This window comes from Sardina pilchardus, chromosome 19 (genome assembly GCF_963854185.1).
Source record: "Sardina pilchardus chromosome 19, fSarPil1.1, whole genome shotgun sequence".
Taxonomy (NCBI): Eukaryota; Metazoa; Chordata; class Actinopteri; order Clupeiformes; family Clupeidae; genus Sardina; species Sardina pilchardus.
In genome coordinates, this window is record NC_085012.1 from 5,637,206 (window position 1) to 5,657,893 (window position 20,688).

General features: G+C 40.0%; 2 long non-coding RNA genes across 2 annotated transcripts; one reads left to right on the forward strand and one right to left on the reverse strand.

Moving 5' to 3' along the window:
- The first annotated feature begins 825 nt into the window (after positions 1-825).
- LOC134065676 (uncharacterized) lies at positions 826-1,522 on the forward strand. Its single transcript, XR_009936319.1, has 3 exons — positions 826-848; positions 1,041-1,119; positions 1,250-1,522. It is a non-coding gene; the product is annotated as an uncharacterized LOC134065676 (long non-coding RNA).
- An 11,313-nt stretch (positions 1,523-12,835) lies between these two features.
- On the reverse strand, positions 12,836-13,861 carry LOC134066454 (uncharacterized). Its single transcript, XR_009936439.1, has 4 exons — positions 13,730-13,861; positions 13,418-13,553; positions 13,201-13,279; positions 12,836-12,988 (listed from the first exon to the last, which is right to left on the reverse strand). It is a non-coding gene; the product is annotated as an uncharacterized LOC134066454 (long non-coding RNA).
- Between the last annotated feature and the right edge of the window lie 6,827 nt (positions 13,862-20,688).

The window sequence follows — 20,688 nt, forward strand, 5'->3', positions numbered from 1 at the left end:
TTTTTGCTCCACATGCCAACTCCATGCTCCCGTGGGACGCTGCTGTAAAACCTGACATGCTGACTCTCCCCTTCAGGATCAAGACCATAGACTGAGGAAAGTCTCTCATCTCCCACTGCTGAGAGAAGGTCACTTATCAATGAGCAGAGGAGAGGTCTCCAACACAGAAGATCCCTTCAGATCATTATAGGGTGCTTTAGCCTTAAGGGGTCTAGGGCAAGGGCCTCGCCGGATAATAGGGTAGTATATCCATATATGTCTTGTCGTCTCAGGATTGAAGGAGATGCTACTCATTGCTAAATCTTTCCGTTGGTGACGAGGTGTGGGCTGAGTGAGTCTTGGAGTTCCTCATTTCAGGTAGTGATAAATAGCCAGTGTCTTCCCCACCCAACCAAAGCACAGGCACTGAACTCAGCCAGAGATCATCAGCAAGTCACTGAGTGAACATCGGAGCTACAAACCATCATGCAGTCAACGTCAATGTGGCGTCTTCTGAGCCTCTTGTGGGTTGGAACACTACTACTGGGCTGCACGCAAGGTAAGCCCTCTCCTTTATGTTGTCATATTATGATGACCATGTTGTAGTATTCATCTATATTATTGATTTATTTTTCTATAGCTAATTGCATTCATGTTATCTCTGAAAATCACCGATAAGGAATTCTTGGCAGCTTTTATTGCCACGGTGTATAAACATCAATGTGCTCTGTTTGAATCTGTTTTAAAGCGCATGCTCAGGACCCAAAGGAGGAGACCTGTTGTAAGACAGTCAGCGGAGCCCGCATAAGGACTGATATCAACAAGTGTATTATCCACCCCAAGACAGAGAAGTGCAAAGCTGCAGTCATGTAAGTGGGAGATATCAATGCTTAGCTTCTTTATTCTATTCTTATATATGTCTCAAAAACATGTTTTGAAATTGTTGTAATGGTTGTAAATTATCGTATATTGATAGATATACTGTAGGTATAGATTTAGGATTTAGGATAAAACAAACTCTAGTTCTGATGATCTATTGTACTGCCTGCCTTGTTTTACAGATTCTACAGTGAAGGGAGAGTTTTCTGCAGTGGTACACATGCAAAGTGGGTCAGGATCAAAGTGCATGAGCTGCAGAAGGTTAGTACAGCAGTATGTACTGTATGCATGTCATCTGTCACCAGTAGCCACTCATAATCAGGTCTATATATACTGCCATGCAAGAATATGAAAGTACTGATTGGGTTTTGTTTTTCTGATCCCTCTGCAGAAAGGTACACCATGTTTGGACTCGAGGAATAATGTCACTACTGTGAACATGTAAAGGAGGTTTTTGTTTGCCTCTTTGTGTGTTTGCTTGTAATCTCAAGTATCACAGTGACAGATTGACGCTGGTTTAGCGTCCAGATTATTAGCCGTAGAGATTACTTGCACCTTCAGGGTCTGCACCTGCACTGAGTTTACGGAGGCTGCTTTGACTTTCAGGATTTATTTGAATTCATTTTTACATTTTTACTATTTTTACTATTTATGTGGTCTTATATAAAGCACACTTGTTTTTTTTTGTTATTTTTTAAAATGAAGTTGGTACTTAGTATTTATTTATGTATTTATTATGCATTAATATTCTAAACATTGTGTACATATATTAACTTGAATTACATATATATATATATATATATTTATAAGTCTGAGAAGCTATGTAATGTAAAAAGTTGTGCTATCTTGACATTTCATATGGATTTGTTATTTATGATGGTGTTATCCTTCTATATTTATATTTCCCTAAAAAGATGACTGTTAGGCCTACTTGGTACTGTATTTAACTGTATTTAACTACCTGATGAAATAAATAAATGTTGAACTGAATGTTTTCAATACTGTGATTTGTGTCTGGAAATAGCATGGCTATACACTATTGGAATATACTGTAAGTGAGATAGGAGCAGTAGGACTCGTGTAGGAGTGTAGGTGTGGAACTCAAACTCAGAGTCATAAGAAGTCAACACCCTTAACTGTTTCATATGGTTTTAGATAACTATCACTTTGCATTGATGACTGAATGAGAAAGACATAGATCGCAGCAAGCAAAGTAGGATCACAGAGTTGACATCTCCCTAACTGTGGAATGACACACTATGGCACACTTTCAGAGACTACCCAGATCTTAATTTGTCAATAGGTCTTATGACTTTGCTAGTACTTATTGATCTGAACATTTTGATGTGCTATTGTATGACCATTGTATAGCCTGATTATTCATGCTAATCAACAGCACATTTGGCTTGTCTGACAACTGAATGCAGAACAAAATAGCAAGAAAAGAAAGCACTTGATATGGTGAGCTCAGCTGAATCTTGTGCTACGCCTAGTCTTCCACACAAGATGGGGATTTCCTCTGGCAGAGCAGAGCAGCTCTCAATTAAGTCAAGATGGTGAACCTCTCCATGTTGGTGCTTGTAAGCAACTCATTGCTGTGTCATAACAGTTGGAGAGCTTTGTCTCTCTGTGGCTTTTTATCATGATCCAATCTAAATGTTTGTGAAATAACACACTGGTGGTTAGACGTTAGTCACTAGCAGCACACTTAAAGCTTGTTACAATTATTGTGAAATAACACATTTGCGGCTAGACTCTGATGAAGACGTTCGTCACTTGCACTATTAAAGCTTGTTAAAATGATTTATGAAATAACACATTGGTGGTTTGACCCTGATAAAGACATTAGTCACTATAGCCCCATTAAAACTTGTTGAAATGATCTGTGTGCTCCGGTCCTTTCCTGGTTTATTAAGTCTTCCGAAGAGGCCCAGGACCCGCTGCTAAGACATTAGCGTGTTGCTAACACATTAGCGTGTTGCTAACACATTAGCGTGTTGCTAACACGTTAGCGTGTTCAGTGTAGTCAGGCGCAGCTTATTCAGCTAATTGGTCAACACAGATGGATTTGGACACTGCTGCCCAATGTGTGTCTCACACAGAGACTGTAATTATCTCTAGAAAGTAGATCTCTATTTCCATACGTATATTGTAACATTCTATTGCATATGATATCCATACATTCCATGTTTGACAAGCATGTTGCCTAGTTAAGTGGAATAGTGTATGTAGCAATACTTTACTGTACAGATACAATAAGAGGGTAGTTTCAAGGTAATGTATCAGCAGCACAACTCATAACAACCCAGAAATAAAACCCAGGGACGAGGCAGAGCGGACATGGAGTGGTAGACTAGTGTGGGTGCGGTCTCACGGAAAGCCCTGTGTCCAAAAGTCTGCAACCTGGTGCGAGGGGTGGCCAGCAGGTCCTTGTCAGAGGACCACTGGGAGCACCACTGAGTGTAGGGGTGGAGGAGATCTGTGAGGTATTGTGAGGTGAGAGATCATGGAGAGATTTGTAGGTGAGCAGGACTGGAGGATCTTGTAGGTGATTCATGACTTGACTGGCAACCACTGGAGCTGTTGGAGATTTTGTTGGAGAAATGTTTTTTTCTCAATTATTTATAGTGATAAGATACTTCCTTAGGAGATGTAATGGTGAGGTTTGAAATGCAATAATGACATGTAAGATACTCCATTTTGTCCAGAAATTACCCAAAAACAATTATTTAATTCCATGGAAATTAGGGCTGTAAAATACTGACCGAAATCTGATACGTACTGTACTGTATATGAAACATTGGTATTTGATTTGGATCCATTTAATGTGATGGAATGGAAACATGATAACATTATAACAAACCAACAATCTGACATTAACATTAGGCTGCAGTGAATTTCACAAGATGACACCAGGATAATTGTTGTGAAACAATTCAGACATGATTAAGTAATGTGTGGCCTGTTATATGCTGTGTTGTGTTGTCACCAGGGTTTTACCCACTTGTAACCATGCGAATATCATTCTGTACAGGACTACCGAACATTTCATACATTAATGCAGGACCTATTGTTCACAATATACAACTAGAAAAGCACTCCGAGAGTGCAGACCTCCATAACCGCCTCCTGGATCCAGACGGTGATTTGGATCACTCCCAAAATAATGGTTTCTTCCTTGGGTCTTGTCAGACCATTACTGAAAATGTCATCGAAATCCATGCATAACTTTTTGAGTTATCTTGCTAACAAACAGACAAAAAACATACAAACAAACAAACAAACCCTGATGAAAACAATTGGTGGAGGTAATTAAAAGTTACTGGAATCACTTCCAATATTTTGTAGTTGTGTAACATAAAATCTGTGAGCGAGTGAAGAGATTAAATGCCATTTGGGTGCTGATGACAGTGTTGGGGGCTTAAATCATCAACAAACTGCATGTTCTCACAGGCACCTGCAGTAATGTTGCCATTGCAATGACACACTTAATGACGTACCCCTGCCCTATCACCTGTGTGATTCATTTACTTTTGAAATACTGTACAGAGCCGCCTGAGCGTAGTTAAGAGGAAACTTTTTCTAAACTTTTCTGTGACGTCTAATGAAAAATATTATGAACCAGAAAAGCACTCCAAGAGTGCAGACCTCCGCCAAGCGAAAACATAACCGCCTCCTGGATCCAGACGGTGATCCGGATGACCGGATCACTCCCAAAATTGAATAGTTTCTTCCTTGGGTCATTTCAAACCTTTCCTTGGAATCCATCCACAGCGTTTTGGGTTATCTTACAAACAAACAAACAGACAAACAAACAAACAAACAAACAAACCCCGATGAAAACAAACCTCCTTGGTGGAGGTGATAAAGCCTACAGTATTGCTGGCACACACACAATCATGAATAAAAAAACGAAACAACAACAAACAAAAAAAACTTGCCACTATATTTTATTTTTAAGTATGATGAATGTCAGTGTAATGCTTTGCTATGCACAACTTCCTCTTAAAGCATGTTGCTTGAGAAGGAGTCACTGGGGTTGTGGAAGGAATCCATCTCTTCGTCATGAAGTAAGTCAAAGGCAGCGCATGGGTCATATCTGTTTTGCTCCGGTCACATGACATTCAGCCTTCCCACAATGTATGACCTATATACCAATCTACTGAAATGTGTTGATCCATAATGTGAAAACTATATGTAGCTACGCCTCCCCAGGAGTTATGGGGACCCAGGGAACACGCACTTAGTCCGGCCTGATAGATCACACAGGTTTGTTATGCTTTGAAAACACAGAGATATGTGTACATTGAAGCATACAATCATTTATTAGGGTCACAGAGACTTTTGAACAGACAGCGACACAAATGAGGTTTGGCCTCCAGATGGACAGGGAGAGGCCCTCACCCAGGAGCTGGCCTCCTTCTGGGAGTGTCTGAGGCAGGAGTTATCTAGTAGAGAGTCACAAGTCATAAGACCACAAGTGCATCTCACACACAGAGGGAGTGATTAACTGTATTAAGCTGACACACAGAGACACACACTCCTTACAACTAGATGTATCCGCAAAGAGGTACACAATATGACCGCTACTCAGTCCTACATAATAATGGATCTAGAGAGTGATCCAGATCACTCCCAAAAATGTTTCTTCCTTTGGTCATTTCAGACCACTTTCCCGGAAATTTAATCGAAATATATCTGCGATTACAACGCAGGTATTACAACGACGGCCCGATGTGGTGGGTGGGTGACAGATCAAAACCAATGGTTCCGCAACATCATTGATGCCCACCAAGTTTTGTACAGCTCGGCCTTTCAGTGTCCCGTGTATAGTTGACACATAATTACTGAAGAAAAAAAAACAATTTAAAATCTGGAAAGAAAAAATAACTTTGACTAAACCTATAGCTAACTACGCTAGCTAGGCTAACAGCAATCATAATAACTCTTGGCCTAGTCCACCCTATTAGTAGGCAATGCGGAGCCACAGCAAGCCACACAATTACAAAATCTGGTTGGTTCAATTGGCTCCGCCACCTCTTTCTCTATTAAAACATTGTGCTAGGCTCCAATTTCTGACATTATCTGATCAGTCACTCTGTTATTTCCCATCCCTTTGTTAGAGTACTCTGAGTATTGTTCTCCTCTTTCTTTCAGTCAGTACATGTAAGGTAATCCTTGTGCTGTGAAACACAAGGGTGAGCCATCGCAGTAGGCTGAGCTGAAATGACAAGCAAATGACAAGTGTGGGAATTTGTTCATACACACACGTAACAGAGGTGAATATGTTGATCATGTGTAAAATGACACATGGAAATGTATCAACATGTAATCATCATATGATAGCAAATGATCGGGGTCTATTTTAGGGCTGTATTTTAGTGATCTGAAACACCAGCACTGTCACAATATGTAAGCAGCCCACTTAGCAACAAGTCCCAAACAACTCAAACAAAAAAACCCCACCAATGTCACCAACGATATCGAGATTCATTCTGCTACTTGTGTAATAATCATGTGTAATCATTAGACTACTTATGTAATCTTGACCATGTCCATATATGCTCTCAAAAGAGGTAGACCCAAAAGATGTATGTCTTCAACTATTAATAGTTTCCACTCGTACACTATGAGGGTGTGACGATGACCGCTTCCTCATTTTAAACAGTATAAGAGACAGCAGGCCAACAACATAAAGCAAACAAACACACACACTCACAAGGTAGTGATTGAAGCCGTCAATCTCACTGCCTCCCTGTTTCTACTACTTCATCTGGACTGTCCATCATGATACCCACTCCAACTCAGCACAAGATTTTCGGCATGCTGCTCCTGGCAACAGTTTTACTGAACTGCGTACTGGGAGGTGAGTTGACAGGACTCTCGATAATCACTTGTCAGTGGGACGGTATATTATTAAACGCAAACTGTGTTGACCTGTTGCTACAAACGGGGATTGGTTCTGTACTGATGGATTTGATATGTTCTATTCTGCAGTGTGGCCCCAGGATTCAAAGCCAGGGACATGCTGTAAAAGTGTGAGTCGCAGCCGTATTAGGACAGAAATCACTGGCTGTATTGATCACCCCAGGACTGCTAGGTGCCTTGATGCTATTATGTAAGTACAAAAAAAAACGATCTCTCTCTGTCTCTCTCTATTTTAAGTCAAGTGTTCCCCTTCTGTCTATATGGCCATCTGATTCACTGTCAGCAGTGTAACCCTTCAGTACAAATCTTTTTCGGATCTCTTCAGATTTATTTCCAAAGGAATTAAATTCTGCACCTCCCGACGTGCTCACTGGGTTCATCTGAAAATGCGAGAATTAGAACAGGTAAGGACAGTTCAATGAACATGTTTTGATTTTGAAAGACACTCAGAGTATTCTGAATCTAAAATACAGGAATACTGTAATATCTTGAATTTCACCTTGGGGATCAATAAAGTATCTATCTATCTATATATCTATCTATCTATCTATCTATCTATCTATCTATCTAATACCCAAGCCCTGAATGCCTTCCTTTTTTTCATCAAACCACAGGAGGGCATGTCCTGTAGGAAGGCCTATGCATAATCTGGAGGATTCACAAAGAAAAAATGGCCCATATATGATTTGTATGGAGGTTCCCTGAAGGATCTTCCTCTTCCTTGGGCTGTTCTTGTTCCTGTAGCACATCGTTGTGCTACTTCTACTGATCAACTTGGGGTTGCAGTGTCTGTTGATATACTGAGTGTCTGTTGATATACTGAGAGATTAATCTATTTTTTATTATTAGTATTCTATTTATTTATTATTTATGACGACAACAACATTTTGTAGGTTTATAATTGTCTTTTGTATCATTTTATTTATGGATTTATTTATTTGTATAATACATGTAATATTCCTAAATGTTCTATTAAATTATTTTATAATACATTGACATGTGTCTGTATAATTTATGTTCCCATACTGTACATACACCCATTGTTCATTTTTTAATTCTAAGCATAGTTCTGTATATTGTAGATAAAATGTTTTCAAACAAACTAAAGTCATGTCTACGATTAGGTCAGAGTTGGTAAATCTGTTTATGGGAAGGCAAAAAGTGGAGCAAAAATATTCCTATTAGCCACATTGTTTAAACAGCGCAGGACAAGAATATAATAATGATAATAATAACAATAATGAATATAGCTGCAAACAGCAATGAAGGGGCAAAGCAGTAGTTCAGAAGGCCAGAAGGCCAGAGTTGCCGTGGTACAGTAACTCAATAATGTTACATCAGAGCCATACAGATACATGGCTCATGGCACCCAGGCCTTGGGTGAGAAACAACCCAATTTGGGTCGTTTTCAACCCAGTAGTTTTTAGAGTGTGTGCCATAGATATATGGCTCTGTGTTACACCACCAGGCATTTAGTTTCGTGATGATCGGACAATTTTTGTGATCTGAAAATGTTTTATTGATTTGACATCATAGGGTGTGTTAAACTCGGCTTCGTCCAAGGCAGGCATGGACTGGCCATAGGGCATACCGGGCAATGCCCGGTGGGCCGACGCATATTTGGGCCGAGGCTGTCAATTCAATGATAATAAAAAAAAATATTAGGCTCATTTATATAGCGTACGGCCACAACGGTAGCGAATCGCGGCCCATTGGTTGACTGCCTTAATGGACATTGGGCTAGTCCAATGAAATCTCAGGGCCCTCCCTATCTTTCTCCCGGCCTCATCTCCCTCTTGACTGGAGTTCGACCAGAGTCTGATACCGTCCGTAGGCCTATATGAAAATGTACGAAGACAAACCACAAAAGCGCAAGGGGGGCGCAGAGAAGTTGCGAGATAAAAGGCAAAAGCCTACAAGTGGATGCAGCAAAAATGTGCTAAAATTACAGAAATGTTTGCCACCACAAGTTCAAACAGGGCCGTCGACATATAGCAGCAGTGCAGAAGCAGCATCGAGTGCAGGCTTCAGAGAGGCACTTGCGAGTGTGCAACAGAGTTACACAGAGGAAGGAGTAGCTATTCAAATTGATTCGGAGGAGGAGGAAGAGGTGAGAGACGTGACCCAGCAGGGACAGATTGAGGAGGAGGTCAGAATAGCTACTGTGAGGCAGGTAAGAAGTAGCCGAAATGTTGGCTGAACTTTTTGGGCGCACAACGAACAATTAAAAGTTTGAAATCTGCGACTGCTTCTTCCCCTTGCTTCTTTTAGATGTATTAACCTGCCTACTATGTAGAATTCAGCACCCAGTTAAGCAAAACAAAGTTTTATAGTGTGAGCGCGTCTTTTTGTGTGGTTTCTGTGTAGGCCTAACCCTCTCGCATGCATTTGAATTGCGATACCCAAATTAACGAGTTGTCGGCTCGCCATCAACCTTCTGAAATCTTAAGACAGTCACGATTGGTCGAAATTGTTGTCAATCTTGACGCAGTACAACAAGCAAACTATCACATTTCTTTGCGACAAGCAGACACCCATACACACATGCAGTCAGACGCATGGAATGAAACAGGAATGGTGATAGCCCATGGAATTAACAATGGAAATGTTTTGGGATGTGTAGCCTATACATCTTCACTAAATAGTATCAAGGTGAATTGTTGGCTAAAACTGTGCAAATGCTCAACATAAATTATAGCAGGTTTTATTTAGTGAAGCATTTAATAGCATGAGTTTTGTGCACAACCTCATCCTTGCTGGTTTAAAGGTCACTCTAGTGTGTGTGTGTGTGTGTGTGTGTGTGTGTGTATAATAATAATATATATATATTTTTAGCAAGGGTAGGCTAGCCTACTTGCTTCCATGCAGGCTACTGCGGTTTACTTAAATATTTTTTACAAACAAAACAGTGTGCACATATGTTTTATCGTGTAAATTATCATGGTGGGCCACTATGGCCAAAAATGCCCGGGCCGTTTTTTGGTCCCAGTCCAGCCCTGGTCCAAGGATTAACAATACCCGAGTTTTGAAAATCAGAGTGACAGGTCAAAGATTAGGTGTGTGAACACACGTCCAATTTTGGCCTGTTGGTGGCACTAGAATGCTCGAGCTGCTGACATGAAAATTGGTGATACGAATCAGGTTCCTAATCAGTGTGCCAAATTTCACAACTTTTCACCAGCTGGTTCTCTGGGCTGCCATAGACTCCCACGGCGGAAGAAGAGGACAGGGGCGCCTGCAGGAATTAATGCTATGGTACGCACACCAATCAACACCCCCCCCCCCCCCCCCCCCGAAAATATTTTGCTGATATTGTAGGCTACAATATTTGTCCGTTTCTCGGTTTTAGATTTGTGCATTGGTCAGCAAAAAAGTAGCCTACATAGGCTATAACATCCACATGCAATAATACAATTAGAAATTTGAAAGTGATAGTAGCAGTGGTACAGTATAAGCGGGATAATCAACTCTGCGCCGTGCGTTTATAGGAAAATAATGCACTTATCGAAGTGTAGCCTATAGTCCCCTCCGCCTGCGGCGTCGGGTCCTTATTACCACTTCGAACATGCATTATTTTCCTATAAACGCACGGCGCGTCGTTGATTATCCCTTACACAATACTCATTTGGACAACGTTACACAGCTAAGTTACTGCTAAGTTACGTTTTGTTCAAGCATTAACGTCTGATGTTAAACAGTGTTGCTAGTCTAACGTTCCGACAAGCACAGAACTTGTCTACCTAGCTTGTTATTGCCCACCTGGAATCTCCTCTAGCTTTCCTGCCTCCATCTTCCATTCTTTCTCTTTTCGTTGTTTAAAAAAACTTGCGATATCTACGATGAGTATTTGAGTTAGTGATTTAGCGTCACATTGTGTTCTGATAATCATAATAGATAGCCGAGTAAAAGAAAACAATAAGTAGCCTACTTGCGCGCCTGCGTGCGTAATCTCTCCTGATCAAATGAAATATGTGCGCGTGGATATACAGTAGCTCTGCATTAAGTTAATTTTGATAACGTGTTGACAAACTTCATATAGAAAATTGTAAATAGCCTGATGGCATGGCATGCGGCTAATGGGATACTGTGCATTGGGAAGTTATGGTAGGCCAATTTGATGTGAATACACACGCACAAGGGTAATTTTCTTTCCTTGATGAGTAGTCTCAAGGTACGCACAGTGCGTACGGCCGTACGCCTGCAGGCGCCACTGGAAGAGGATGCATAATATTAAGAAAATATACAAACACGATGGGGCTTCGTAGCTTCACTGCTCGGCCCCCAATAATATAATATAACCACAAAGCCCTTAGCCCAAAGCATAAACTTTTTCCCATACATGGCTTGACCCTGTGTAATAATGTCACTGGTGATATTTTTAAAATTGTTTCAGAATGAATGTATAAACCTTGCTTAATAGGTGGGAAATTACAATGTATTTCAACACAGGGAGCCTAAAGCTATAGTGTGATGTACTATAATAGAGTCCCTATTTAGCTCAACCTGTGTACCACCTTTTCACGTTTGTTCCCAGGGCCTCAGAGGCTTGTAATCTGTCCATGAATGTGGACCAATTCAATGCAATTCAATTTTACATTTTTACAGTGTAAAAGACCCTTTTTTGATTATGGTTCTATATGAAAATGTCCAAGGCTCCTAACTGTACACGTTCTCCAAGTACCATGCTTTTAAATAATTGGACCTACAGTACTTTTCACATATCCCCTGCCGTCTGAAGGTTCATTAAAACTGCCAAAGGTACAGTTTTTAGCCAGTGACCTACGCACAAATAATTTTAGATATTCTTTGACCTTTGGTCTGTGAGAATATTTCATGAACTGAATTGGCCACATCCCATAATTGACTACCTCATTTACAGTGCACTTTGATGATAAACATTTCCTCTCATTCACAATGTCAAAATAAAACCTAATCACAACAAAATTGCAAAATACTATGAATTTAAATAATACAAAATAATATGAAAATTAGATATTTTATTAAATGTAGGCCTACTTTACAATATGTTTAAAGACTGCATCATCAGAGAATAAACATTTAGCATATTTTATCATATCATATGTTCAGTTATTGTTATTTTCTAGCAAGCTGTTTTGCAATTCAAATACTGCATTGTCATTATAGAGCTACAACATTATATTATACCATTGTACCAAGAACATACAGTGAGGAGAAAATGTATTTGATACCATGCTAAAGTTGCCTAAAAAGAGGAATATAAAATCATCATTTGACAATTGATCTTAATTTCTTAATTCAAAAACTGAGTAAAAATAAAACCGCTAAGTACCCCAATTTTCTTTGTGATCGAAGAATGTTTTGTAAATAAATAAATGTTCTTCCTAAATGCTAGGGGGAAGGAAGTATTTGACCCCCAATGTAACCATATGGAAATTTAACACATAGGGTTAACATAGGGGCAGGCACATTTTTATTTTTTAAGGCCAGCTATTTCATGGATTCAGGATATTGTGCATCCTGATAAAGTTCCCTTGGCCGTTTGAATTAAAATAGCCCCACATCATTATACACCTTTCACCATAACTAGAGATTGCCATGGTGCTTTTTCCAGTAGGCCTATTAGCCTGTTTGATGCTCATTGAGCTCAATGCAAATCAAACAGGCTAATAGGCCTACTGGAAAAAGCACCATGCCAATCTCTAGCTATGGTCAAGGGAATGTGATGATGTGGGGCTATTTTAATTCCAAAGGCCAAGGGAAATTTATCGGGATGCATAATATCCTAGATCCATGAAATAGCTGGCCTTTAAAAATAAAAATCTGCCTGCCCCTATGTGTTAAATTCCCATAGGGTTACATAGGGGGTCAAATACTTCCTTCCCCTAGCATTTAAGGAAAACATTTATCTATTTACGATACATTCTTCAATCACAAAGAAAATTGGTGTCCTTGGCGGTTTGATTTTTACTCATTTTTTGAATTAAGGCATTAAGATCAATTGTCAAATGATGATTTTATATTCCTGTTTTAGCATTGTATCAAATACATGTGCTCCTCACTGTAAGTCTTCCTTTTACTATCAAATCAGTTCAACTTCACTGGCTCTCATTTAGCAGTAACATTGCTCCAAAAGAAGCTGAAGTCTGTATCCGTTAGCTGAAAGGGCTCAGAGCATGAAGTTGGGGATAGGCATTGTGGCGTGCTCACATAGTTTCCCTTTCTGTGGAGAGGAGGTGAGGTTAATCAAAAGTCCTTTATTTCCTTGCCTTATATGACACCAAACAGTATAGTTGTCCTCTCAAATATGACAGTTCTCGAATTTCCCTTGGGGATCAATAAAGTATCTATCTATCTATCTATTTATCTAGATGTCCTGCCTTGTAAATTAATAATAAATAAATAAAATAATATAATAAATAAATACATTCTCACCTTTCTTAATTCCCTTCTCACACCCAGAACCCACTTTGATCTCTTTGGGACACAGCACGCCTTATTTCTACCAAACAAGCTGTTGAATGAATGAAAAACAACACACTGACATCATGAACTTGAGCCTTTTCAGACAGTGGTAACAGAATAAATAATCAAAAGGGATTGACTGTAAATGAAAGGATAATAAGGCAGCGTGTAGATTATTCCAACTTACTGGACAGCAGGGATACATCTCCCATATTTTGAAGAGATGATACACCGAGTGATTTTTTCTGGATTCAAACTGCACACAGGACTTACTTTAGTACAACATGACTCAGGTTTTGGATCAAAACTGGATTTGTACGTACCTTTGATGCAAAATGAAGGAAAACTAGTTTAGAAATGCACCATGGCTGTCCATTACAGGAAAACAACACAGTGTTTGAGCAAACAGACTATAAAAATTGTCAGCAAGACAAAACTAAAAGAAAAACAAAACCCAACATAAGGGTGAACATGAAGATGAACGTGTTTAAACACTTACCGCCCTGTATGCTGCTGAAGAGTAAAGTGAGCGCACAAAACAGGCAGACCATCTGACGGAGAGCCATATTCAAGGGTGTCTTTTCTCAAACAAACACCAAGAAATGTGATGATTCACATGTCAGGGCTTCCCTCCAATCTCAAGCATTTATAAGCAGAACACGGAACAGACCAATGATGCAGGCACTCTAAAAAGGGGAGGGGTGTCGCCCACTCTGTAAAGTTAAGAGTGTAATCAAGGACCATAACTACCCGTTTTAGAATGAGACCTCACTCACTAATGCCATTTTGTGTGCAAATAATACCGGTATATGTGTATGTGAAAAATGTGCAGTGGACAATTTTTCAAGAAAAATGTGGAGAGACCACAGCACGTTTTCTTGATGTAAAGTTGACAGTCCAACCAACCATATGAGTTGACAGTTCCATTAAAAATGAAGAGATCTCTGGACATTTGAATATGACTATACTGTATATCTTTGGCCGCTAGGGTGCGTATAGATTTCTAGGCTACTGTATATCAACTCATGTTGTGAAATCACTTTGAAAGGCTTTGAATTACTGGACTGTTGGATAATTGAATGCAGCAGGGTGATTACTTGGTCTTGAGGTGAGGTTGTTATGGGATAACCTTACTCGTGATGACTCATGGAATGCCTCTTGTCCAATCAGAAATTAATAAATAGTTTGACAAGGATCTACCTGTTGTATAAATAGATTATTAGTTGTGTAGTTGCATGTATATGTATATGTGTATGTATGTAGGCTATATGTGTTTAAGAGACGGATGACCATCCTCCTTGAAATTAAAGCAATGACAGCGTTCTGCTGACCATTTTGGTTGTGGCAATTTTGAAACACTTCCTGTTTTTGACTCTTACTTACACCATTAGACAACTGTTATTACAAGGCATGATGGATTGTGAGAAAGCTGTCAGAGTGAGTTCTAAATGAAGGGGTAAATATATAGCTTTATTGCCATCTAGTGGTGATGCTACAAATTGCAAAGAACTGAATTCCCCCACTTAAACCAACCACAGGGACAATTATGTGCTAAAAATTATGAGTAGTTGTTTTTCTGATCTTTCCACCTGGTGTCATGCATGATGTCCTAGAGAGGGGTTATCATACTTCTGGCCCGCGGGCCACTTTTGACTTTGATGTCAAAATCATAATACTGTAGTAAGTAAATCAGCCTTTGAGGGTATTTTGAATTGCCACAAACAACGACACTGATTAAAACAGACGATCCAATGCAGTGACAGATCTCATGTATAGCCTAGGCTACTCTCCAACACTAGTTGTCACTGTCAGATATCAAGAGTCCAAATTCGCTGCACAAAGTTTTATAAAGTAGGCTATTAGGCCTACTTGTATTAGGCCTATGAGAAACAGGAAGAAGATGTGCATGTGTTTATAAAGACATGGAGGTGATGCAGGCCATACTTTTGCGCAAATTGAAGTAGGAATGCACCAAATGTTGAAAAATGTTAACGCGTGATGAAGTCTTGGGTCTGTTGTTCACCTGTTCTGATTCTGAAGGAGAATGTCTGTCTTTTGGAGATTATGATCGATCGTCTAGACAGTGATAAGTCACGGTGCTTCTATGAATGGCGGTGTGTCTTTGCGTATACAACAGTGTCCACTCTGCCCTACATACAGTAGCTGCAGGTGTCGGTGGGAATAGTGATGATAGTGTCTGTAATGGATGTGGTACAGACAACAGAGGTAGTAAAACAAGGGCTCAGAAGAACTACTGTACAGACTAGGGTTTGTGGGTATAGTAATAGTTTACTACCCGTGATGTAATAATAATATGCCAATTGGATGGGTACATTTACCCCCTTCATTCACTTGTTCTGATTCTAAAGGAGAATGTCTGTCTTTAGGAGATTATGATCGATCGTAGACAGTGATAGTGAAGATGTGTCTGTGAATGAATGGAGGTGTGTATACAACAGTGTCCACAAAGCACCATGCTTATTTTCGACCCACTGGCCAACAAAGCTGGAGGTGCTGGTGGTAAATCATGATGATAATGGATGTGGTACAGACAGCAGAGGTAAAAATAGGGTTCTGAAGAACTACAAAGTCACCCACGATAGAAACTGATTTGACCGGGCTACATTATTGCATAGTGGCATAGGGTTTGTGGGTATAGTAATAGTTTACTATTGTTGATTTACACATTATTGTTTTCCTGCTATTTTTTATGTCGGTGAAATTACAAAAAAGAAATTTAAACTGCTCAAATATGTTCAACATGCAGTACAGTATATACTGAAAGGTGCATACTTTGAGGTGGTTGTCAACCTGTCATGTCGTAATTTGCTAATTGGATGGGTAAAATTGTCCCCTTCATAAACTTTTGTTCATACTCAAAGATGATGATGGTAATATGTTTTAATTTGGTGTGAACACACACATAAACCTGCGTTTATGCTTTTTTTGTTTGTTGTTTTAATTTGTGTAATATGTATTTCATCAATAAACTAAGGTTACTAGCACAGAAGAGATTAAAAAAAGACACTTTCTGCTTGCAGTTATGTGTTGCAGTAGGCTATTTGAAATAATAATAATAAAAAACACTACATTTTCAAAAATATCCGTTCTTTTTTTTCTTGAACACTGTGATGGCTCTTCAATCAGATGACGTTGGCTGCAGTGGCCCCCAGCTCATTTGAATTTGAGACCCCTAAGGCTTAGTTCACACGGGCAGTCGAAATCGGATGTCTTGCATATCCGATCAGAACCTGATCTATCTGACTGACTGTTCTCATTGCATATGGCAAGTGATCACATCTGATCACATCCGATCTTGGCGTGCAATGCTCAGATCCGATATAAATTACACACACCTGGATTCATTAGGTAGAGTTGTACACAACCAAGTCGTCATGGATGAAAGTGGATTTATATTTTATATTTTCCAACTTATTATGCGTAGCCGCGGCGCAAATACCTCGTCACCCTTAACGTTACAGTTTTCTATGTTTCACCATAAAATGATGACGTTGGTTTTTGTTTTGCTGGTAGCCCTGGCGCACGCGCTGAATCAATCAATCAATCAATCACTTCCGTCACTCAGGATTACGTTGCAATTGTTTGTCGCAGTGCAAATGACGAAAGGGGCACGTTGAAATCCTATTCAAGTGGTTCGACTGTTCAGATATATCCGATAGTAAGTGATATTGAAACCACCTCCGTATGTGGTGCAAATCAGCATTGGAAAAATCACATTTCATGCGGTTTTGTGCCGTTCAGACTACCCAAAATTCAAGCTAGATACAATCCAGATAAGCAAAAAATCGGATTTCGACTGCCAGTGTGAACTAAGCCTTAGTTAGAGCATCTGGTGGGTCTTTATGTGAAACTGTTCTGTCTCTCTTCTGGTTTGAGGTACAGTATTATTCATTTTAAGGCAAGCACAGTTCCGAGCCTATACAAAACCTTTGAGAATTGTGAGTGTGTGTATGGTTGAGGGAGCATTTTTAGGGTGATGCTGTTTGCACCCCTGGTAGCAGTGCATTTTCTACCCTGGTGCAATTAGAAGTGAATGCTATTCGTCCCCCGGTGCACACAGCTATGTGCTCTACCCTGTCTGGTACAAATGCACCCCTATGCATTTACCCTAGCACTGTGGTTCTCAAACTGTAGTACGGGTACCACTGATAGTATGTGGACTCTCTGTTGTGGTGCTCAGGGAGTCTCCAAGATGTTTTATTTCATACAAAATAATCACTTAAAATGATATAAAAACAAATGCAATGAAACATAGATAAAATTAAACTAGTTTTTTTATCTTTCTTGAAAAGAACTAAAACAAAACAATGCAAAACAGTATGCACAATATATTATTGACCTATGCTGCTGTATTCTAATGATGGTCATAGTGGTGGTACTTCGGGAGTCAATTGTTCTCTGAGGTGGTACTCATTGAGAAAAGTTTGAGAACCACGTCCACTGCCCTAGCATATTGATAAAAAAAATCTATAAATAAAAAACGGTGGTACAAATAGACGCTCTGCATCACTGTATAATTTCAAGTGGATGCCATTCCTACCCTGGTGTATGTAGTAATTCAACAATTCAAAATTACATAATCTGAAGTTGCATGTCCCATCTTGCATGTCTCATATCACTTCATCATGTCCAGGAAATGTTGGCAGGCAAGTAGGTCTACCTTTTCCTTTCTTATCATGAAGTTGCAGGCCTGTCTCATGTATCATTTTGTCTCGCACACACCTCACATGTCTTATGATTGTGAATATTTGTACATGATACAAATATACATGTACCCTAGTAGGCCAAGACCGTGGCCATGGAAATGTCAGAATTTTACTTCCTTTTTAATTTTAATTTTAGTCCTTCTTTTCTTGTTTATCTGTTTCTATTATACAAGTTCATTTCTCAGTTTGATTTATTTATTTGTTCTACTGTACGCAGGACTAGACTATAACAACATTCAGGTCACATCTCATCAGATAACTGCCCCTAGTGTGTTACATGTTGCTTTGAAGTTCTTTGAAGACTCTCCACTGTGAAAGCCAACGCACCTGAGTGTGTATAAGAAGACTCTGATATCCAACTCCCATTTCAGTGCAGAGAATGGAGAAGAGATTTCAAAGGCTGTAATTTAATCAAGTTGACCATCTTCAGGGCCTGGCCTAACGCCTCTGACAGGATAAAGCCAAGAGCGAGGTAGGTCTCATTGCACTGCCCTTTAACAGTTTAGTTTCTCCCCTGTTGCATCTAGGCCTCGTACTGCCTGTTATTTTGTGAGTAGAACTAGAAATTACTCCATTTACAGTATCAACTCAAAATAGTCCAATCTATGCTATGCAATCATGTTGTAGTCAAGCTGCTAGGCAACAATAGCCTGACGAGCCAGACCCACATCAAGATGTAGGGTCTGGACACTCACCGTAGACAGTGCTCAATCGGAGGGGTGGGATAAACAGTTGTCTTTCAAATTCCCTCCCCGCAATAGGATAACGCTAAACGAATCATCTTCTTGTTTTCAAATAGCAGGATGCGTAACCTTCCCTCTCCACGCAATAGGATAACGCTAAACGAATCATCTTCTTGTTTTCAAGTAGCAGGATGCGTAACCTTCCCTCTCCACGCAATAGGATAACGCTAAACGAATCATCTTCTTGTTTTCAAATAACAGGATGCGTTGCCGTCGCAACTTCTGGTCGCATGTCAGTCACCATTATGTTAAGCCCACCCACCGACTCTATACACGCTGTGATTGGAGCGCTGGTGCTGGGGGTTCTCAGCTCCCTGGCTCAATGGATCGTGCCTAGACTGCCCCGCCAGCCAAATTACATTTGCTGCCGCTAGGGGCGTCTAGATTTCTAGGCTAAGGCAACAATGGAACTGTGTGGTGCACGTGCTGCCTCAAGTGAAGTCACATGACAGAGTTCAGCTTCACCGGACTGAGGACGTATAGAGAAATAATAACTGAACAACTAGTCTGGCATTAGAATCACTTTTCATTTTAGAATATATGTAATTAATGTATAGTAGATAGATAGATAGATAGATAGATACTTTATTGATCCCCAAGGGGAAATTCAAGGAGTAGTAGGCCTTTTTCCAAAAACAGTTTTAAAAACTAGATTTATCTTCAAAACTCCATGGCACACCTTGCCTCACGGCACATCAGTGTGCCTCGGAAAACCGGTTGAGAGCCTATATGCTCTAGGAAAGGGGTCTCAAACTCAAATCAGTTAGGGGCCATGCTCCCTCATCCACTCACAATTCTCAAAGGTTTTTAGGCTCGGAACTGTGCTCGCTTTAAAATGAGTAATACCACAAACTAGCCTGGCTAACGCCGCCACATCTCAATGAGACGTGGTCTGGGAACCAAATGTTCTTTCTATTGTATTCGAACGAACGCCCAGATCCGTTTATTGGGATGTCACGACTCACTAATTCGGTTAGATTGGATTAAATGCCGAGATGGAATTTCCCTCACGGGATCAGAAAAGTTTATACTTATAAACCGATTCAATGATACGTTAGGCTGGAGCTAAAAGTTGTAGCCTGGCTATCACCAGACTCAGAACGGCTGGATGAACGGGAAAAAGGTAAATATCAATTGTTTTGGTCAAGGGGAAGTGGAAAATTAGCTTAATTCCCCAACTGGTGGAATATCCCTTTAACCCCAAATTGCTCCTGGGACAATGCAATCCCTTGTAATATAACTGACATGTAAATCACGCTGGGTTAAGGGTGTCTGCTAAATTAATAACAAAAAACCACACATAACTTTATGCATGTTTTACCAGAATTGACCACATACTGTACAGTATTCACGTTTCACCATTACCACAGTTACAGTAGCCTACTTACTGACACAGAGCAGAGCTATTTGTCAGTAATCAGATGAGATCATGATAACAGCTGACTCATTATTCATCAAACCATAGCATCATCATGTGACTGCAAATCCACAGGGTGACATAGGCCTCTATTTTAGCAATCTGAAATGCCTGGTCTGAGAAGCAATTTGCTAATCGAATGGCGTTATTTTGTGATCAGAGGCCAGGCGCGTTGTTCAAACGGGTTGTTCTTATGTTTCTTAATTTGTCATGGGTGAGTTTTGGGCCTATAACATCCTTGTGTCATTCCTTTCAAAAGCAATCAGCATCAAACAGTGTGTCAGTATTTTGACAGTCAGCGCATTTGTGTGACATAATGATGACCAGTTACCATCACATACTGTACACAATTATGTGCCTCCCTCGCCTCCTCTGAATAGCCGCCTGTGACGACTTCCTCATTTGACTCTATAAGATACAACAAACTGATTCATTAACACAGGTTCACACTGTCACTGCCATTGCAGTTCATCGGCTGGACTGGCCATCATGCTTTCCTCAGTCTCTCGGCACCAGACATTCAGCATGCTGGTCCGGGCAACATTATTACTGAACTGCGCACTGGTCGGTA